Raw genomic sequence first — 23717 nt, forward strand, 5'->3', positions numbered from 1 at the left:
TCTTCTTCTCTCTGAACCACATAGCTTTCGACCCGGATTCGGCGTGTTTAAATCCGATCCACCAGGCACTGCCGGCTTAATGGTGACATTAATCCCATCCTCATCATCCGAGTCCAGAATAGAGGACGAGCAGGAGTGCACGTCATCGAGAGACGGACTTTGAAGTCCATCTTCAATAGTAATTTCGTCCACTCGTTTCTCCTCCATCGTAAGTCTCACAGCGCCGTTTGTTTATAATTTGGACTATTGTCTTCAGTGAATCTATTTTACCGAAACGATTTCACTTACACAACTGTGCCAAATTTATATTGCCACTCACTCTCCACTCAAGAGCACAGAAGAAGTTCTGAACTCTCTCTACGGACTGGGAGTCTGTGGCACAAGAATAAGATCACTACTAAGAAGTTTCTAGCGTCACTAGTTTCCTCTAAATATTAGCCCGAAAAACTAATCGCCGAACTAATTTCCGTACTCCGTCACAACTCTCGATCACCTTTAAACTTTTCCACAATAAATCGCGCGGTTTCACGATGGTTTACACCCGGAAAAATGCGATAAAAATTAGGAACCGAAGAATGGCCGACTATAATGACGAGAACTCACTCTCAAATTGAGACGGTTACTATAAGGATGTTTGATTTTTCATCTTTTTTAAGAGGTTTGAGACGCCTGGGACGCCTATGACAGGAAACGGATGAGATGGAAAGGAATTCTGAGACGGCTAAGAATCTTGTTTTCCCTGAAATTGATCTGAAAGACTGTATCATTTCTATTCTCTACGGTTAAGCCTGTGGAGGCCACTGAGACGGCTGAGACGGCAATGACTTTAAAACCGCTAGGGCGATATTACAAACAAGGTTGTGATGCCTAAGACGCTAAAGTAAGAAAAAGCCTCAAGAGAATTCTGAGATTGTAGAGACGCTTGCGACGATTACAATTAAGATAGTTAGAGTTTTACCAACTCTTGAGGCGGCTAAGATTTTTCTAAATGTCGAGACGTTTAAGACGCCTAAGACGGAAAATTATTACCACGGCAGAGAATTCTGAGACGACTTAGTTTTTAACCGCGTTAATTTACGTGAAAGACCGTAGAGACGCTTGGGACGGTTACTATTAAGATGTTTGATTTATTACACTTTTGAGACGGCTAAGATTTGTGTCATTGAGACGCTCAAAATGCCTTAAACAGAAAACGGCTAAGACGACAGAGAATTCTGAGACTAAGATTCTTGTAACTGCTGAAATTGATGTGAAAGATTGTAGAAACGCTTGAGACAGTTACTAATGAGATCTTTAAAACTAATAATAATATTTGTGTAAATGTGGAAATGTTTGAGACACTTAAGATGGAAAACGTTAGAGCCTTCTGAGACTGCATAGCTTTTCGTTGTTGAAAATGTTGAGACGGTTGAGACGCTTAAGACGGAAACGGAACATTTTATCGTGAAAATTGATATAAAAGAATCTAGAGACGCTTGAGACGGTTACTATTGAGATGGTTGAACTAACTTAACTTTTCAGACGGCTAAGATTTGGGTAAATTTTGAGACGGTTGAGACGCTTAAGATGGAAAAGGTTAAGACGGCAAAGAATTTTGAGACGGTTTAGACTCTTTCAATCGAGGAATTCGACGTGAAAGACTGTAGAGACGGTTGAGACGGTTACTATTGAGATGGCTGATTTTTTTTAAACTTTAGAGACAGCTAAGATTTGGGTAAATGTTGAGACGCCTAGAAACTCCGAAAAACGGTTGAGATGGGAAAAAGTTCTAAGATAATTTGGACTCACTTAATCGTGGTAAAGATTGTAGAGACGCTTGAGACGGCCTTTAAGGTTGTTGATACTGTGGAGACGGTTAAGACTATTCAAACTTTTAAGATTACTAAGATTTGTGTAATGTTAAGACGGTCAAGACAAAGAGATAGTTAAGAATTCTAATGATTGAGACAGTTGGGACGCTTGAGACGCTCAAGCGCCCTTATTCAAAGGATCGCAACGAGTTCTCTCTGCGAAATGGAAACGAATCCTTAAAAAAAGGAAGCCAGACAGGGCTCTCAAGACGAGTGAGTGAAAGACTTTTCAAAAGTTTCCAATATTTTTGCCCTCCCCCCGCCCCATTTGTATTGTTTTCGCGCTCGAAAGTCGATGAATAAAAACCAACTTGAGACAGAAACGCAACAAAACAAGTTGAGTAGTAGCAAGAATTTACATTTCGCCAAGCACCTCAACCGGAGGGGAAGCGTTAAAGGAGAGTGTGCCAAGATAGATGAAGCCCCGGCTGACGGGGTCTGATTAAGAACTTTGTTGAACACAAATGGTGTCAGAGAGTTTTGTCTGATAATATTCTTGCGCAAGCGAGTTCGCGTTTTTGCGATAGCGCGAGATTATACCTTTTTGTTGTGTTCCGCGGAAAGTCTTCTCATCCCGGGGAATGGGAAATGTTTTGCACTGAAGCGTAATGGATCGCAATTTGCTGTTGTTTCTGCGCGATAGTGGATCGACGTGGAAAGGCAGCAGCACTTGGACAGGTTTCTGGAAATGGGAGCAAATTGAATGTACTTGGAGTGGCAGATGGAACAGTTTTTGAATACGAACTGGAAGCACTTCACTCAAAAGTGTATTTATTCTAGAAGTTTTAGTTACATCAAACGTCAATTATAGCATTTAACTTCAATGTCCAATTCTAGGTCCAATGGCCAATAAAAAATTCCAATGACCAATGACCTATTACCACCCTCCACCTGATGATGACGGCGAATTGTTAAACTAAAAATAAACAACAAATAGATTAATATCAACAAAATCAACAAAATCAACAAAATCAACAAAATCAACAAAATCAACAAAATCAACAAAATCAACAAAATCAACAAAATCAACAAAATCAACAAAATCAACAAAATCAACAAAATCAACAAAATCAACAAAATCAACAAAATCAACAAAATCAACAAAATCAACAAAATCAACAAAATCAACAAAATCAACAAAATCAACAAAATCAACAAAATCAACAAAATCAACAAAATCAACAAAATCAACAAAATCAACAAAATCAACAAAATCAACAAAATCAACAAAATCAACAAAATCAACAAAATCAACAAAATCAACAAAATCAACAAAATCAACAAAATCAACAAAATCAACAAAATCAACAAAATCAACAAAATCAACAAAATCAACAAAATCAACAAAATCAACAAAATCAACAAAATCAACAAAATCAACAAAATCAACAAAATCAACAAAATCAACAAAATCAACAAAATCAACAAAATCAGCAAAATCAATAAAATCAACAAAATCAACAAAATCAACAAAATCAACAAAATCAACAAAATCAACAAAATCAACAAAATCAACAAAATCAACAAAATCAACAAAATCAACAAAATCAACAAAATCAACAAAATCAACAAAATCAACAAAATCAACAAAATCAACAAAATCAACAAAATCAACAAAATCAACAAAATCAACAAAATCAACAAAATCAACAAAATCAACAAAACCAACAAATTCAACAAAATTAACAAAATCAACAAAATCAACAAAATCAACAAAATCAACAAAATCAACAAAATCAACAAAATCAACAAAATCAACAAAATCAACAATATCAACAAAATCAACAAAATCAACAAAATCAACACAATCAACAAAATCAACAAAATCAACAAAATCAACAAAATCAACAAAATCAACAAAATCAACAAAATCAACAAAATCAACAAAATCAACAAAATCAACAAAATCAACAAAATCAACAAAATCAACAAAATCAACAAAATCAACAAAATCAACAAAATCAACAAAATTGACAAAAAATCGAAAATTAAAAAAATGACAAGATAGACAAAAATTGACAAAATTGACAAAATTGACAAAATTGACAAAATTGACAAAATTGACAAAATTGACAAAATTGACAAAATTGACAAAATTGACAAAATTGACAAAATTGACAAAATTGACAAAATTGACAAAATTGACAAAATTGACAAAATTGACAAAATTGACAAAATTGACAAAATTGACAAAATTGACAAAATTGACAAAATTGACAAAATTGACAAAATTGACAAAATTGACAAAATTGACAAAATTGACAAAATTGACAAAATTGACAAAATTGACAAAATTGACAAAATTGACAAAATTGACAAAATTGACAAAATTGACAAAATTGACAAAATTGACAAAATTGACAAAATTGACAAAATTGACAAAATTGACAAAATTGACAAAATTGACAAAATTGACAAAATTGACAAAATTGACAAAATTGACAAAATTGACAAAATTGACAAAATTGACAAAATTGACAAAATTGACAAAATTGACAAAATTGACAAAATTGACAAAATTGACAAAATTGACAAAATTGACAAAATTGACAAAATTGACAAAATTGACAAAATTGACAAAATTGACAAAATTGACAAAATCACACAATATTGACAAAATTTACGAAATTGCCAAAATGATCAACAATGAGATCTTAATTTCTCTACGAGTTTTTAGTTCTCAATCCTCTCCTTTCAATTTTAATTGAATTTTCCGCTCCACTTCTGTTACTTCCTCGAAGCCAAATCGACAGTTCTACATCCAATACCAGTGCTTTATCCAAGAACTTTCGAAATTACACTTTCAAAATTAATCTTTCCACAAATGCTGCCGGTCCCCCCTCCCCCCTGCTCCGTTCAACAAGCTAACCAACCAAATAAATCTTCCAACCAACCAGGAAATTTAGTTTGCCCAACAATGCAAAACCCGAATGTGCTGCAGAAACCCACTCTCATGCTGTATAAATTTCCAAATCATGCCAACAACGCTACAAACACAGCATCGTCTTGGAAAGTGCATCGAACACACATCGGCAGGCAGGCAAATTTCCCCGCACGAGTGCCCTTTCTGCCGAGGAGATGTGCATACTAAACTGGGCCGAGGAGCAAAGGAAATTTGCGATTTAATTTTTCATAATACTCCGCTCTCCCTTTCTGCAGGGGGGAGGTCCCCGGTCCGGAAGGGACAGCAGCGTCATACTCAATCACGAGGACACGAACATGAACATGGTTGTTGGTTGGGGGTGGGAACAGGAAGCGGGACTCCCTCTTTTAATCATAACTTTTGAAATGTCCCAATTTTGCTTCCGAAAGGAACGGAACGGATCGTGTGGTTGCGTTTTAGGGGAGGGAAGGGAAGGGGCAAGCCAAGTTACCACATGTCCAACCCAGGGAACAAGGCAAACAACACACTAACTCTGCGGAAAACGGGATTTCTTGTTGTGGCCACATGGCCCGGGTGTGTGTGTTAACTCGTGCCTTCGTATACGGAAGATTTGGATGGAGCTACTGGAGAAGTTGGGAAGATTCCGGTTTGAGGGAGGTATACAGCAGAATTAGGGATTGAAACAACAGAAAACAATTAAAAAATTTGAAATTGGTCTTTTTTCATAGACTCAAGCAACTAACATTCACAGGTGCATACCACCCTTAAACTTTCCAATTCCACCACCACTAGCCGGAGGCGCATCCGTCGTAAAGTGGAAGACATTTTCGTTGATTTATATGCAGCAAAACTAGCAAATAGAGTGCTTTGCACGAGATTGTTTTTCTTCATCTTTCTTCAAATATTTTACTTTTTATGTCGTAGAAGGAGCCACTTGGCCGAAAGTCAACAGGAGAGATTTTTTTGAGGGGTTGATTCTGAAAATGACAGTAATTCGAAAAGGAGTATTTTTAAAGGGGAAAGCAGGCATTTTTTGTAAGGATTTGAACAAGGAAGCCAGCATTTGATGAAATGATCTTTTTTATCTTTGTCAAACCGCATGTTAGATTCATTCTAGAAAAAAAATCGGGAAATTCACACAAAAACCACAGTTGAACAACATAAAAATCATTTTATTTTTATTTTTTAATTGCAGTAATTTTCAAAAATTCAAGAAATCTATCGCATACAGCAAATTAAAAAAAAAATATGTTTGAATTTCTGAAATGTATTTCTATTTTGTGAATGGATTACCTTGGTAGTTAACAAGATTTTAAAAACATGATTAATATTTTTAAAGGTCCAATGAACCAAATTTTCAGTTTTTGCTTTTTGGGTGTTTTTAATACCCCTGACTCAAGGCGGTTTCAAAAACACCCAAAAAGCAAAAACTGGTAATGTGGTTTATTGGACCTTTTCAATCATATTTTTTTTGCAAATATTTTTTGAAGTTTATATCCCTCTACTCTGACCAAAATCGTGAGGGGGTGAGGAGGGGGGGGGGGGTTTCCCAAAAAATAAAAAAAGTATAAAGTATTACAAGCCATGGTTTCAACATTTTAATAAAAAAAAAGTATTATTTAAATTTCATACACCTGTCCAGTTGTTTTGCCATTATTAGTTTCCTAAATATCAAAGTATTGACAAAAAAATATTTTTAAACAAGCCCAAATATGCTAAACACGATTATCAATGCAGAGAAATTGATTTTAGATTGTTTTTTCAGTTGGTTAGATTTAATAAAAAAATAAATATCATTGATTTTTTTTTAGTTCTTTGGACTTTTTTTGTCCCCTGATTTTCCAGATCAATTAAGAAGGAGGGGAAGACAAATATTTGAAACGGCCTTACAAAAAATAAATAAAAAATTATTCAAAATTTTGCCAGAATTGGCTTTTGTTTCGTAACATTCAACAGTATTAGTTTATTTAAGTTTTAGCTTAATTTTAACTCTAGATATTTGAGTATTTCCTAAAAAATCAATCAATTGGCGTAAATTTCTTCATTTCTATGAATTTGAGCATTTAAAAAAGATACGGGTGCGGGTGTGCTCTTTTGTTCTATCCTGCATCATTGCAAATATTTTTGAAAATTTATGCCGTAAAATTAGTATTTTTTCCGTAAAATTGAAATTTTAATGAAAAAAAAAAACTCATAAATAAATGTCCATCCCATTTTTCTAAATTTTGAATGAGAGCTACACAAAACGCTTTATACATTATTCACCATTATGCTACCGTCATCAGGGGTGACATTGGGTCCAGGGAACGAGATCGGGTCATAACAACATGCGCACCCCTTATGACGACTCTATTGAAAATTTTAAAATATCAATGAATTTTTGAAAATATTTTTTTCCTAAACTTTTTTGTATTTTTCCGAGCTGTGGTCCCAAAATTGACAAATAATTTTATAATGTTACGAAAATTAACCGTTACACAATATATTTTGAATAGTTTGCATTCAATGGGATTAAATGTTTTTTCAATAAAAAATTAAGTTTAAGGCAATACAATTTTCGAAAATCCTTAACTTTTGAAGGATTTTTTTTGATTGATTTGCTGTCAAAGTTGAAGACTATTGAAGAAACAGGCACACCGAAAAAAAAATTGTTTGAATTTTTATTTACATTTCTTCACTAAAAATTAAATTTCCCAAAATCCTTTTTTTAAATCTAATTTTTGGATTTTTTTATGTTTTAGGGAAAATTACCCGCAGTGATGTTTTTTTTAGTTAAAAAATGAAATCTTTTTTGACCAAAATATAGCAAAAGAAAAACAATTGAAACTTAAATTTTGTCCGAAGAACACCAGTTTTGTGAATTTTTAAAATAGTGTCCATGATTGTCCATTCCTGAAAATATTTTTTCGATAGGTTCAGAAAATGTATTACAATTTCGTCTATGAAACATTGAAGGTTGGACCAATGGCTTCTGAGATAGAGCGGACAATAGAAAAAAAAAACAAGAAAACTTTATTTTTTTACAAAACCCTCCATTTTCTAATGTCGATAATTCAGCAACTAATGGTCCGATTTTCAATGTTAAAATTTGAAGCATCAGTAATTTTTTTCGATCTTTTCGAAAACACTGTTTTGGTTGTTTTTTTTTGTGAATCAAGAATAACCTTTCAAAAGGGCGTAATATTTATTGAGGTCAAAAATTGTAAGTACAGGATTGCAATTTTTTACAAAAATCACTATTTCATAAAAAAAATGCATAAAAATGCGGGATTTTGTCCCCTTAGACTTATAAAAAAATAAAAAAATACGGATTTTGAGGAAATGAATTTTTGTGATAAAAGTTTATTAAAATATCATCAATTTTTTCCGTGTTTTTTTTTCTAAATACCCCGGTATCATTTTAGGCTTTATTAAAGCTGTCACAATCGCTATAAAACTTATCGGCCAAAACCAACATTAAAACCACTAAGTCGTAACAGCCTCCCAAGAACCTTGATAAATGAGGGGGGGGGGGGCGTAATATTCAATGTTTGGCCCTTTTAAAATGTTAGTCTTGATTTAATTATTTTCAAAATATTTTTTTCGAAAAGATCGAATGTTTCATGTATTAATATTGATAATTGGACCATTAGTTGCTGAGATATCGTCATTAGAAAATGGTGGGTTATTTTGGTGAGATTTAGAAAACTTCAATTTTCCTGTTTCTTTTTCTTAAAGCGACTCTATCTCAGCAACCCGAGGTCCAATCTTCAATGTCTCTTAGACAATTTTATAGCAAATTTTCTGAACTTTTCGAATTTTTTTTTGGAAATGGTTGCTTATGGTCACTATTTTTAAAAATTTAAAAACTGCAAATATGAGCATGAGCATGAGCATGAGCATGGTTGACTGCCAATGAGCTGCTACCATCCGTTCACTGTTTAACCTCTGAAGATCCCTACTTTATTAGTCAATACCGGCGCCCTCCCAAGAAGCCTGCAGTTCAACGAAAGGGAGGAATGTTAGTCCGATAGTTGAAGTTGCAGACTCATCAAGCACACAGTTTTTCGCTATATACTTGTTGATACCGCTTGAGACCGTTGAATCCACAGCATCTCCTTCAAGCATCACGTGATTATTATTTTTTGGGTTAGTAGGATAAGGTATTGGCTTTTCGATGCCTCCCGAGCTACGATGCTATGGGGAAGACTTTCATAACAGACCCGACGCCGTGCCTTCCGATCAACGATGATATAGGAAGGGCTTTGTAAATCACAAAATAATTAATTAAGATCACCAAAAACAATCACAAAAAACACCAATTACTCAACGAAAATTACGCTCAAGACACAAATAATTCAGTACGTCATGCTATTATTCGATTACCACAAACACTCATCCCAAACGAAAAGCGACACAAAAGCAAACAAAAAATTAACCTGCATAATCACGACTTCGTGTCCCCACTTCCAGCGCACTAATGATGCTATTATTCGATTACCACAATCACTCACCCCATACGAATAGCGACACAAAAGCACACAAAAAAATTACCTTGCATAATCACGACTTCGCGTCCCCCACCCGATCAGTGACACAAAAGAGACAGAAAATAACACGAAAAAAACAGGACTGCGCGTCCACACAGGCACCGCACTACTCATTTAAAAATTGAAAAACTGCAAATATTTCGCTAAAATCAAACTTTCGGTGGCTATATCTTGAAAACGGAGCCCTTTATCAAAAAATCTGTAGAGTACTTTTCGATTGCAAATTCAATTTTGCATTAAAAAATAGGGGAAATATACCCATTTTAATCACTCTAAGCCGTTCGACCAATTCTCATCACTTTTATCATTTTCCGCTATAAAATCAACATTTTCAGATGTTTCAACAATGGAGAGTTGCTTGCTCACTTTTAGTTGAGCTATTTATTACTTTGGAACAGTCAAAAACACTTTATGAAAGCTGTAATTCATGATCAAAGTGCTGATAGGCCGATAATAGAAATAGGCTTAAAAAGGGTATAGTTCCTCTAATGTCAAACTTGTTTTTGCATGAAACTTTGAATTTTTTCCAAAAATCACTATTTTTTCAAAAATTCATAACTCGGCGGCAGATTTTTTGACCATGTTTCTCTGTGGCTCAAAAGTTGCGGATTTTTGTCCCCTAAAACATATCAAAAAATCTCGAAAATCAAAAAATAAGTATTTTGTGAATTTGAGTTTTAGTTTCTCAAAAGTCCTCGACAATACCTACAACTTTGCCGAAGACACCAAATTGATCAGAAAATTCACTCAAAAGTTACAGCTGTTTGAATATTTACATACCATTTTTGTATGGACAGCAGCCAAAATTGTATGGAGACTTGTATGGATGAACCAATCATACAAAATAGTTTATTTGGTCATAGGGAAGGCCCCCACAAAGTTTGAGCCAAATTAAAAAATACAAATTAAATCCATTTCTGGTTTTGGTAGAGGATTGCTTTGCTTTAAAAATTTAATCGATTACTAAGTATTCAACTGTTCATTATTTTTTGCAACCATATCTGAATTTCCAGACCAGAATTTGTTTTTTTTCAATTTTGGGAATTTCCGGGACAAAATATGAAAAATCCTGGGATTCGGGAATTCCCGGTTTTGGAAAAATCCCGGGAATTTTGTCCTGGGAATTCCCAGCAGTGTTCCCACGAGCCTAAGCCATCGGCTAGGCTAGGTTCATTTTTCTGGTTCAGGTTCACACCACACGTCGGCAAGCATCGTCGGCTCAGGCTCACTGAGTGCCGTGAGCCATGGTTCATTTGGTTCAAACCAGGCGAGGCTAGCCAAAATGAACCATTGGCTTGAACCTGGCTTGAACCTGATCAAAGAATGTTAGGCTAAACGGCAAGCTTTGTTACACCGTAACATTGTTACACCGTAACATTGTTACACCGTAACATTGTTACACCGTAACATTGTTACACCGTAACATTGTTACACCGTAACATTGTTACACCGTAACATTGTTACACCGTAACATTGTTACACCGGAACATTGTTACACCGTAACATTATTACGGTGTAAGGAATGTCACGGTGTAATGATAGCTACGATGCAACGAATGTTATGGTGTAACCATGTTACGGTGTAACAATGTTACGGTGTAACAATGTTACGGTGTAACAATGTCACGGTGTAACAATGTTACGGTGTAACAATGTTACGGTGTAACAATGTTACGGTGTAACAATGTTACGGTATAACAATGTTACGGTGTAACAATGTTACGGTGTAACGAATGTTGCGGTGTAACAATGTTACGGTGTAACCATATTACGGTGTAACAATGTTACGGTGTAACAATGTTACGGTGTAACGAATTTTGTGGTGCAATAATGTTACGGTGTAATCATTATACGGTGTAACAATGTTACGGTGTAACGAATGTTACGGTGTAACGAATGATGCGGTGTAACGAATGTTACGGTGTAATAAATGTTACATTGTAACATTGCTACACTATAAGATTTGTTACACAGTGCATTATTCCTATGGTTTTTATTAGCCTGGTTAGCCTGGCTTAAGCCATGGTTCATGGTTCACTGAACCAGGATTGAACCACAAAGGGAGGCTTAAGCCGGACCAAGTTTATAGGTGAACCTAGCCTAACCGGTTCATTTGGGAACTCTGATTCCCAGGATGGACGCACTAATTTAAAGAAATTAAAGCGATTGGAAACTATTTTGAGTCTTAAGAAGCAAGTAAAAATCAGTTTCCTAAAGATGTTTAAGAGATTCAAAAGCTGATATTTACCTCTGTTTGATTTTCGGTTTCCTTCAGTGATTCGTTTCACATTGATTGCTGTGTCCAATATTCTTCTACTACTAGAGCCTTACCATCCAGGACGGTGTAATCAAGGTAGAAACTCACCAAAACAGCCCTCAACTTGGCAACAAATCTTGAAAAAAGAAAAATAAAACCGAGTGCACTCTGCATCCAACTATCTCTCTTTCTCTCCCTGACACACATTCGTCCCCTTAAGGGGGAGGTATTCTGCCACTGTCAGGGCGCCCATCCAGCAGAAGGACCCTTGCGGCCATTGCTCGCTTCCAGGCCCATCAAGTTCCCACAAAAAAAAAGTAGGAGGGAAAATGTGCACTACATGTGAGTGTCTGTGTGTGTGCAATACTTCGGCTGAAGTAGGTAATTATCAGCTCTCCAGGCCTGTGCCACGGATGAAGATCTGAGCTTGCAGAAGCAAGAAGGAGAAAAAAAGCTCATCAACCTGAAACTCTGTGTATCCTTTGAAGAGGCTTGGAAACAAGAAGCAGAAGAGACAGTTCTTCGTGCAGAAAAACTTCTTCTCATATGTGTGTGAGAGAAGTGATTCGTATGTGGAGAGATCCTTTAGTCATCACGTTGCACCAGCGAAGGGGAAAAGGGTTAGTTCCTGCGGGCCTGCCGGAATTATCTTTCTGAGGCAGAAGAAGTTTGATACTCATCTGATGGAGAGAATAATAAGACAATTGAAAATAGAAAATTTATAATTGGTAATAGAAAAAAAGTAAATATAGAAGTTTAAAAGTCATCTCAAGTAGCACTAAACAACAAGATATTTTAAAGAAAAAAATCAACCAACCAAAAGTAGATTAGTCCTTCACTTTCCCTTCCACAGTGAGGTAAACTTCAAGCTGAAGCAGACTCGACACTCGAAAAACTGCCACAAGAACCCCTCCGACTTTAGCACAGTCGTCGTCGCAGTCGTCGTTTTCAACTTGGTCGCGAAGGTGGTTAATTACTCCCCACTTGCTCCACATTTTCTCCCCCCCAAATGCTCTTGAACTGGCTTGTGTCAGGTGGAAAATTCCCCGAAAGAAGGCAGAGGAAACGTGGAAATGAGTTTTCGCAGCGCGCACTTTTTGGCCGGGGGTGGCTGAAGGAAATCGAAATGACACCAAACGTCGTCGCAGATGAGCAAAATGAGTAGCGAAGAGTTGGGAGCTTTCCTCTCTGAAGAAGCCTTTCGGAGGTGAAATGAGATTTTTGTCAATCGTGCGACGTGTTTGGCGCGGAAGTTTGCGGTGGAATTAGCAAGGATTTCTTCTGAAAAAGAAACTAATAACATGAAAGTAAAAAAAATAACTCCAGTCAGATCTTTGAATTTTAAGCAGTTTGATAAGACTGATTGAAGGGTCCTCAAGCGGCCGCTGGTTCCGAAGTGGCCAGGATAGATCAGAGAACAATGGCATGGCAGTAGAATGTTTTGTCTTTCCATTTCATGAAGTTTGATATGTCGGATGGTGGTGTTTCATCCATATTCCGGAAGTGTCCCCAAGTGGCCATTGGTAACCGGTTCCGGAGTGGCCGGAATGAATCGGAGAGCAACGGCATGGTTATAAATTTTCGAATCATTCAAAGTCAAGAAGTTTGATATGTCGGATGATAGGGTTTCATCCATATTCCGGAAGTGTCCCCAAGCGACCACCGGTAACCGTTTCCGGAGTGACCAGGATGGGTCAGAAAACAGCGACATAAACACAGCTTGTCACATCTTACAATTTCATGAAATTTGATATGTCGGATGATAGGCTTTCGTTCACATTTCAGAAGTGTCACCAAGTGGCCACCGGAACCGGTTCCAGAGTGGCCAGGATGGGTCAGAGAACAACGCCGTCATAATAAATCTTCATGTCATTTAAAGTAAAAAGTTTGATATGTCGGATGATGGGGTTTCATCCCTATTCCGGAAGTGTCCCCAAGTGGCCAATTGGTAACCGGTTCCGGATTGGCCATAATGATTTAGGGAACAACGGCATGACCACGGATTGTTATATCTTTCAATTTCAAAGAGTTTGATATGTCGGATGATGGGGTTTCATCCCTATTCCGGAAATGTCCCCAAGTGGCCATTGGTAACCGGTTCCGGAGTGCCCGGAAGGAATTGGAGAGCAACGGCATCGTTATAAATTTTCGAATCATTCAAAGTCAAGAAGTTTGATATGTCGGATCGTGGCGTTTCATCCATATTCCGGAAGTGTCCCTAAGCGACAACCGGTAACCGGTTCCGGAGTGGCCAGAATGATTTAGGGAACAACGACATGACCACGGATTGTTATATCTTTCGATTTCAAAGAGTTTGATATGTCGGATGATAGGGTTTCATCCATATTCCGGAAGTGTCCCCAAGCGACCACCGGTAACCGGTTCCGGAGTGACCAGAATGAGTCACAGAGCAACGGCATGGTCATAAATTTTTATGTCATTCAAAGTCAAGAAGTTTGATATGTCGGATGATAGGGTTTTCATTCATAGTCCGGAAGTGTCCCCAAGTGGCCACCGGTAACCGGTTCCGAATTAGATAGGATGGGTCAGAGAACAATGGCATGAACGTAGATTTTCATATTTTTCTATTTTATGAAATTTGGATGTCAGATGATGGGTTTTCATCGCAATAGTAAAGTAGGCCGTTCTTCGGTTAAACACCACAAAATAAACTTTTTGGACGTTCCGGATTTCCGGAATCGGTAGGTCACCAGGTCCTGACTTTAATTTCTGTGGTCAACGCATAGAAAGGTGGCTAAAGATCGCTTTGATTGGGCCGATATAATTGTTTGAAATTTGCTGGTGTTACAGGACGTCAAAGTTGCGGGCTTAAGGTTTTTTTTTCCGTTGTAGCAGATTCTCGGTGGCCACACGACGGGTTTCCTGTTTGTTTCGGGAAAAGTAAATTCTTAGTTTTTGATACCAAGGGATGGTTATTTGGTTAAAAATGTTTTTTTTTTGCTATTTTTATAGGTTTGGGATCGAAAAGGACCTCAATTCTTTCAAAGTAACCTCTTTAATGGACGCTCCCCTAGGGGTCCCCAAAATTTCACTTGTTGTTTTAAACATGCTTTATGCTTTTTATGCTGTTCATCAAATGTCAGAAAATTCAAGGCTCTAGAATTCTTATAACAAAAGTAATTGCGGTTTTCAATTTTACTTAAGTACTCGTAACTATTGACAGGGTTGCCAGGTGGTCAGAATTCCTGATTCTTGGATGTTTCACAGTAATCAAAATTCACAAGAAAAAATTTTGTTTAAAAAACATAAAGAATCAAACTGAAGTTTACAACAGTGTTACCAGATTTAAAAAAAATCATGTTTAATCATATAAATGCTATTAGAATAATGGTTCCAAAAATTTTATTTACAAAATCTAGCAATCATTAAAAAGATTCAAAATCTTTCCTAAGTGGTGCTGATTCAAAAAAAAAAAAAAGGGTTGCCAGAGCTTTTAATAATAAAATTATTGAATATCCATTCGCGATTTTACTGTAAAGTGATTCCGAAAATCATCATTTAAGATTATGTACTAAAATACTCATAACTTCTGACAGGATTGTCAGTGTTTGTAATTATTCGATGGGTATTCAAATCAGTAATATGAGATTTTTCCAAAAGTTTTTCCAATCAATATTCCCCCTGTGCCAACTTTGTCAAACCTGCTGATTCGTTTACTAATCACATTCAATAACAAACAAGTCAACTTTTTTTTATCATAAGATTTTTATCTTTGAAAAAATAATAAAAAAATAGTGATTTTATATTTTTTCAGGGTTGCCAAATCTTCAAAAAAAATAAAAATTGCTCATAATGATATTATTCAAATATCCAAAAAATAGAATGGTGATTTGGTTTTTTTCCCAAAAAATGTGCTTTTGTTAAATTCACATGTTTTATTGCGAGACTTTAAAATATGTGAATTTTATAAAAGTTTTCATTACTTCAGGCAGGGTTGCCAACTCATCAATTTTGTTTGGCTCATCTTATTTGTCTTAGTTAAAAACACTACTTCAAAGTTTTTTTTTTCAAATTTTAATTGAAGATAGGGTAAATTCTCGTATGTTTGAAAGGTTAAGCACTCGCTCCTAACTCCATCCAATTTGCTGATTTTCACTTTTTAAATAACTAATTTTGCAAAACTTTTGATGGAAACTTGCTTGCTCACTTCTTATTGAGCTATTTATAACTCGATTTCAGTTGAAAACGCTTTTAATTAGCTTTAATTAAATGTCAAAGTTCTGACCTGCCAACATTAGAGGCACGCCGGAATTAGATGCTGTTCCCCTATTGGACATCGAAAAATAATGAAATATTTTTCTAATAATGCACTCACAACTTCAGTATCTGCATTATATATTTTACCAAATAATGATTAATAAGATGAATCTTAATGTCATTTTCCACCCAGTTCACGACAGCCTACTTTGAAAAATAATGTTTATTTTAATTAAGTATTCATTACTTAAGTCAGGGTTGCCAAATCTTCTGGATTGTTGAAATATCGAAAATGACGTTCAATAAACGATGAAAAAAAAAGATTCCGATATTTACTGTTGAAATTCGAAGAAACTGTGTAACTTTTACCTGAGTATTTACTATTTTGACAAGGTTGCCAGATCTATGTTTTTATTTCCTTTTTCGAAGTTCTTTTCGACTTCGAAAAATTATGATTTTTATATAAGTATTCATGTTTTTGGCAGCGTTGTCAAATCTTATGATTTTATTTTTATTTTAGTCGCTCATAATTGTGTACAGGGTTGCCAGATCTTCAAAAAATTTTATTGATCTCAAAATTTTTTCTTTGTTAAGTTTATTTGTTTGACAGTATGCTTGTTATCTGTCATTTTAATTCTGATTTTTTTTTTTCTATTTTATGTTTTTTCTTTAGTAAAAAAAACCCACTTTCCATCGCCGTCAACCAGCACCTCACCTCCTGCATCGCCTCCACCGTCGTCGTTACCCGTTTTGCGTTCAGGCGCCATTTCGCTCCCCATTTTAAAATTCTTGTCGCCTAACTGGAACGCACCTCTCTTCGTCAGTCATTCCGGAATGCTTCAGCGTTCTCAACTGTCAAAGGTTCGCCCAAATGTATGCTATTTTGAACTCTTCACGCCGCCTAGAAGTAGGCTGAAAAAAGGGCAGCAGCTTTTTTTTGTTGCTCCTCGACATTGGGCCATTAATTTGCTCTTAACGTCACGGTCCGGCGGCCTTTGGCACTCCGATTGACAACCCCTACAGAGTTTCGAAAACATTTATCAATCGGAATCGGGGTTTTGGAGAGGGCTGTCCTTTTGGGATGTTCCAAAGCTGTTCGTGCTTTGGTTCTGGGTTTTTTTTTCGACAGTTCCAAAAATTGTTGCGTCCCCGATGAGTTACGATCCGTGAATTTCGGACAAATCAAGATCGGACACTCAATCGAAAAAAAGGGAAAGGTCGTTTTGAGCTGAACTATGGCCGGAATAGGGTCGACTACCTTCAAAAATTATATCTATAAACCTATCCGAAACAATCTCTTTTTTGCGATTTTATTAAAATTTTCAAACAAAGGCATGACACTTTGTTAAAAAAAATACTTAAACAAAACAGGCTAACCATCCCTATTGTTAGCCATCTTCAAAGTTTGAGGGCACACACATTTGATTTATGGCGTGCCGGGGTTACATTTTTGGGGGGCGAACTTTTCTGTTCAGCCTAAGGATGCTAAAAGAACTCAAAAAAAAGAAGAAAAAAAAAAGATTTAGCGTGGATGCATGATGGTTGGAAGTTGGAACTTTATTTCGAGCGACACGCTCCTTAAGCGAACCAAAAATAGGGTCGGGCAGTGGTGGTGGTGCAACGTTTATTGAAAAACTTTTCGACGTTTTCATTTCCAGCCTCTGGCGGCTTTGTCATTTCCTGGGTCAGCTTTCGCTTCGGGTTTGAAGTGTCGTAAAAAGTGATCCATGTGAAAAATTCGCTTTTTTCCAATTCAAGTTTATCTTTTCAAAAGGTTTTTTTTTCAGGTCACGGTTTCTCATCAAATTATCAGCACCGAATCTTTCCACCTCGGTGCAAATTTAAAATGCACCACTCAGCAAAAACCGAACAAGTAGCAAGAAAAAAAAATCCTCCCAGCTTGACAATTTTCCATCGTTTACTCTGGGTCCAATCTGATGAAAGGCTCGCGTTTGACCAGCCAACAAAAAAAAACCCCTCTGTCCTTCTTTCATCAACCTGAAGAGGAGTCGTGAAAATCGAGCCCTTGTCAATTCTTAATTTTCGCTAACAAGACCGCATTGCAGGCGGTTTGGACGGGTCGATGAAAGGAAAATCCTGCACCCACTGAAATTCTGGCTATGTTGCTTTTATTCAAAGTGGCTGATAATGCTTGGCTGAATTCTTTTTTTAAAAAGATTCATATAAACAGGTGCTTAATGATTTCAAATTTAAATTAAGATATTAATAAAAAAATAAACAGTTTCTTGACGTTTAAAAAAAATCCAAAAATTTGGCACCCCTTCCAAACAAATTAAACTTTCTATGATTACTGGAAAGATAAAATTATCTGACATCTTAAACTTTCTTTTTTTTCTAAAAGAGGAATATCAAGTCATATAATTTTGTGTGTATAACAGGAATTAATAAAATGGGTTATTTTAAAGTGTTTTTTTTTCTATTCCCTTAATGCCTCATAAAAATCTAGCACTCTGTCCATTTAACTGAAAACTGACCTAAAAAGAGGTCCCAAGCACTGTTTGTAGAAGAACAATTCTCTACGAAATGAGCCTTCTGACAATTTTAAATTTTTGTGTTTTTCAAATCTGGCTGAACCATTGTGGGTTTTTTCCGTATGTCTTAAAAAGACATTTTGCGTCATCAGTTTGTCTATATTTTTTCCAATCAGCAGTCCATACAAAATTTATCGCAAAAAAAAGTTAAATAAAGAAAATCTATAACTTGTGCACACATTTTTTTTCGATTTGGTGTCTTTGAAAATTGTTTAGGCATGGCATGAATGAACAACAAAAAAAATATACGCAGAAAACAAAATTTGCTAATTTTAAAAATCACTTTTTGTCAGTAAAGAAATATAATAAAATAGCATTATTTTTAAACGTTTTCTAGGAGACTTTAAAATGCCATCTTTTCAAAAAATTCCAGAAAGAGTAAAAAATCGTTGACCAAGGTATGATTTTCAAAAATCATAAAAATGAAATTTGAAATCAAAGTGTGCGTCAATGATTTTTTGGCAAAACGCACTCTTTCCCGAGCATGGGTAAATAACAAGGGAAATGCGTAATAATACCTTTCTCTGGTATCAATACCAAAGTTTGGTATTCCTGGACCCTTTAAAATTTGTCTTGAGGATTATGCAAGAGCAAAATGTGGTATCATACCAATTTAAGGTATTGTTTTGATATTGCAAAATTGCAGAATTTGTCAATGGTCAAACACCACATATTGGTATTCTTTTGGTATTACAGTGTTTTATCAAATTCCTCTGAAACTATGGGAAAATTTTGACCAATTTTGACAAAATAATTAATTTTGCGCTAAAATTATGTCTCAAAGCAAATAATTTCATTGAAAACCGGAAATTTCACACTTTATTTTAAACATTTTTGATATACCCCCTACAGAAATGACTTGAAATTGTGGAAAATTTTGTAAGTCAGGATGGCACATTTTGGTATTATTTTGGTATTAAAGTGTTTTATCAAATTTTTCTGAAATTATGGGAAAATTTTGACCAATTTTGACAAAATAATTGTTTTTGCACTAAAATGATGTCTCAAAGCGAATGCTTTCATTGAAAACCGGAAATTTCAAACTTGATTTTAAACATTTTTGATATACCCCCTAAAGAAATGACTTTGTAACGCGCAACCTTTTCACAACGTACCAGGAGCGTTACATTGCGCAATCCCTGGACGATCCAATTGATTTGAAACACCTTTTTATGCTTAGCCTGCAAACAACTTTAGCGCCACTCCAAAAGTTGGAGGTTGTTTGTGGATTTTAATCAGGGAAGCCCGACCTGAAGCTCTTGATCTCAAGGCGAGTTTTAGTGTAATCTAAACCGAAAAGTCGAACCAAAAGATCCCAAAAATTTACTCAAGGTCAACAACATTTACGAACTCTTTCATCTCAGTCTTTAAAACAAACGAACGCATTAGTTAGAGTGCATTCTAATTCAAAATTTATTAAGAAAAACAAAGTTCATTACGAAACGAAAGAAGGTATATTTAAGTTAAACGCGTGCAGAATTAATCCTCGTTTTTGCAACGCAAAATCCGAAAAAGACCCGGGATTTTTATTTGTGGTTGTAAATGAGCTCAAATTAATACTAAGGGGGGGGTTTAGATCTTAAATCTAGCAAAAACTATTCCCTATTGTCGTGCACTGTACTTTACCCTACTAATCTGGTACCAGCAACTGCTTGCAGGCGTTCTTGAACGGCGTGTAGATTCTCCTAGGTCCGGACCTACTGCGACGATCAGCGATCCAACAGCTCCGGTGCGTTCGCGCAACCCTACCGCACTCTAGCGGCGGCTAGCAGTACTCCGCCGTGGACACGTGGCACAGCGATCGGCGTCGACACGTTCTTCGCCGCGCTTTGGGCTTCCAGCCCCCAAGCGGCGTCTAGCGGAACCAACGTTTACACGTGGCCGTCGCACGGCGACGTTCTTGATGGGGACGCTCGGTCCAACGTTGTTTCGAATCGGTGGAGACGGATGGTACTGCTGCTGTCAGGCTTTTGTCTCGTTCCTCGCACTTCCTTCGGTCGGGCAAGCGAGGTTAGAATCGGCTGGGCAGCCGGCGAGCTTTGGCGTGCTCGAAAGCTCGGAACTTCCTCCAAGCTCTGGGATTGCTTCGAAAAGGACGTGTGGGGTCAACTGGGTGGGCGGAGTAGATGCGTCTCCGAGTCGTTGGAGTTGACTAAGGCGGTTGAAACGGTTCGTCACGACCCCGTCGTGGTTTTCATCCACCAGTCTGACCAACGAAGCATTCCCAGCGTCGAACGACGAAATGTACGGCTTTTCTGCCCCGAGACTTGCACCCACGTTAATGGGCAACCTATAACGTGGCCAAAAGTTGCATTTCTGCCTAATCTCATGATCTGTATTTAGATCTTACCTGACACGCGCAAAGGGTTCACCTAACCTTTGCTTGTTCTAGGGGAAAACTATTTCTTCAAAGCTTTGAGTGCTAGAAAGTAAGTGCATTTGTAATTTGCGAAGCTTTACAAAATCGTTGCCCTGTGCACTTACTGCTTTTCCAGAAAGAGTATCACAATCACCAGAACTAATTCCACTTTAAACTTTTCACCGAAATTAAACTGTTCGAAAAAGCAAAACCGTTTCGTAAAAGCACTCCAACTAAAGTGAAGCGTCGGTTTTTTGACTCAGCTTTATAGAGTTCCTCGATCCGTGATAATTGTACCTAGTTGACCTTGAATCAACCAATCAGATTCTTTTGCGACGCAGGAAATTAAAACACACGAACACGGTTTTAATTTCAATTGTAGATATCATTTCAATCTCGTCGTGATATCAAAAGTAGATCAAAGCAGTGGTATACTACATGTGTATGTGCACACAATCAAATCAAAAGGGTTCAGTTGTTTGCAGTCTACTTGCAGGCGCATTATTTTTATATCGTTTTACAGTATGTGACACATGAAATGTTACAACTTGAAATTGTGGAAAATTTTGTAAGTCAGGATGGCACATTTTGGTATTATTTTGGTATTAAAGTGTTTTATCAAATTCCTCTGAAACTATGGAATTTTTTTACCAATTTGGACAAGATAATAAATTTTGCGATAAAATGACTTAAAAAAAACCAAATACTTTGAAAAACGAGTCAATCAAAATATTATTGAATTTTGGTGAATTTCAATCCAGTTTTATTTTTATAACACTTTTTTTTAAATATTGTTATTTTTCAGAATCTTCAAGAACTTCATGCACAGGCCGTTCATCAATGACAAATGCATTCGGTGTGGTGAAGAATATCACTAATAACAACATGGAATCATCAGGTGAGTAGATTTGGCTGTTGCATATGGATCATTTCCGTTTTTTCACTAACTGCAACTGCTGCACTAAAAATGGTATGAAAATACCAAATTTTGGTATTACTTGCAGGGATGCCACTTGTTTTTTTTAAATGTCTGTTAAAAAGTCTGTGTATGTCTGTGCATTTGTCTAAAATTCAAATATATCAATTCACAGTCATTGAAATCCATCAGAAATTGCGTTTTGAAGCATTTGAAGACTAACGAAATAAGTTTCTGCAAAAAAGATTACAAAATAATAATTTAATGAAGTTTTTTAAAAGTCTGTGCACCTCAAAATATGTCTGAAACAAGCTCAAAAGTCTGTGAAACACAGACAAATCTGTGTATCTGGCATCCCTGATTACTTGTGCAAATATCAGCGACCAAAATGTGCTCTTGGTTGCCCAGTAATAGATGGTAAAATACCATGAAATCATACCAAAATCATGTATGTGGAAGACCACAGGAATACCAAAATCTGATTTTCCAAGTGCGCGGGAATACCTAAAAATTAAACCATGGCAATACCAAGTTTTGGTATTCAAGCAATGTTCAAAAATCCAGAAGACCTCAACTTGGTATTGAAATGGTTCTATTTTGAGGTATTATTTTTCCCTTGGAATAACATGGTTTGGTATTGTTGTGCCCTTCCACATACAAGACTTTGGTATGATTTCATGGTATTTTACCATCTATTACTGGGCATTATAGCGTGGTTCACGTTTCTATGAAAAAGACAAAAGTTGTTATTTTGTCTTGCATCAACCGGAATTTCGTTCTTTTATGTCCCCAGAAGCATTCCTGAAAATTTGAGCCCATTTGGTAAGGTCTAGGAGCTCCAGTTTTAATTTGAAATTTATATGGGATTTTGATTTATTTTCCATGGGAAACTATCTTTTTTTACATTGTATTAGGATTTTTTTTTTATAAATCGATGAAATGACTTGATTCTTAAAGTAGGAGATAGGTTTTGAACTGGGGAACAACTTTGTAGAACATACCAACATGCTAGGAAATGACCCTTTAAAGATACAGATACTTTTAGATGGTGGCTTTTGAAGGGGCTTTACTGTGTGGGCCACCATCTAAAAGTATCTGTATCTTTAAAGGGTCACTTCCTAGCATGTTGGTATGTTCTACAAAGTTGTTCCCCAGTTCAAAACCTATCTCCTACTTTAAGAATCAAGTCATTTCATCGATTTATAAAAAAATCCTAATACAATGTAAAAAGATAGTTTCCCATGGAAAATAAATCAAAATCCCATATAAATTTCAAATTAAAACTGGAGCTCCTAGACCTTACCAAATGGGCTCAAATTTTCAGGAATGCTTCTGGGGACATAAAAGAACGAAATTCCGGTTGATGCAAGACAAAATAACAACTTTTGTCTTTTTCATAGAAACGTGAACCACGCTACTGGGCAACCAAGGGCACATTTTGGTCGCTGTTATTTGCTCAAGTAATACCAAAATTTGGTATTCCCGTGTTATTTACCCCTGCTCGGGTTTCGAAGTAGGGGAACACCATCTAATTCCAGCGTGCCTTTAATGTTGCCATATCAGCATTTGACATTTAATTACAGCTCATGAAAAGCGTTTTCAACTGAAATCGAGTGATAATCAGCTTAATAGGAAGTGAGCAAGCAAGTTTACTTCAAAAGTTTTGCGAAATGCTTGTTTAAACAGTTAAAAATGATCGAATTGGATGGAATTAGGAGCGAGCGATTAACCTGCCAAAAAATACGAGATTTTCCGTGTTGTCATTTTTTTTGTCTCTCTGTGCAATAACCGATAATGAATGATAATTCATTTTATCATCTTTCTAAAACCGACTTAAGAGCGAGTTTTTCACCAATGTGTAACAGGTCGTATCGAGGTGCTCCGATTTGGATGAAACTTTCAGCGTTTGTTTGTCTATACATGAGATGAACTCATGCCAAATATGAGCCCTCTACGACAAAGCCCTCTACGACAAATTTGATTAGAAAAAATGCCATTGAAAATGAATTAAAATATTTTTTAACATTTTGTCGGATTAGGGGTAAAACAGAAATTCGTCTACTTAATACGGCATTTGACGTATTGATCATAGGGTAAATATGATCTTTTTCTTTTTTCGAAAATGTTTTATTTAATTATTTTTGAAATCAAA

At 36.2% G+C, this 23717-nt stretch overlaps 1 protein-coding gene and 1 long non-coding RNA gene across 2 annotated transcripts in view; one reads left to right on the plus strand and one right to left on the minus strand.

The window, feature by feature from the left end:
* Positions 1–23717, plus strand: part of LOC6051581 (neuronal acetylcholine receptor subunit alpha-7) — a 388913-nt gene that overhangs the window by 102265 nt on the left and 262931 nt on the right. The gene's annotated exons all lie outside the window — the stretch shown is intronic.
* Positions 20335–20853, minus strand: LOC119765478. Its single transcript, XR_005276759.1, has 3 exons — positions 20775–20853; positions 20641–20712; positions 20335–20580 (listed from the first exon to the last, which is right to left on the minus strand). It is a non-coding gene; the product is annotated as an uncharacterized LOC119765478 (long non-coding RNA).

Source organism: Culex quinquefasciatus, chromosome 1 (genome assembly GCF_015732765.1).
Source record: "Culex quinquefasciatus strain JHB chromosome 1, VPISU_Cqui_1.0_pri_paternal, whole genome shotgun sequence".
NCBI classification, from domain to species: Eukaryota; Metazoa; Arthropoda; class Insecta; order Diptera; family Culicidae; genus Culex; species Culex quinquefasciatus.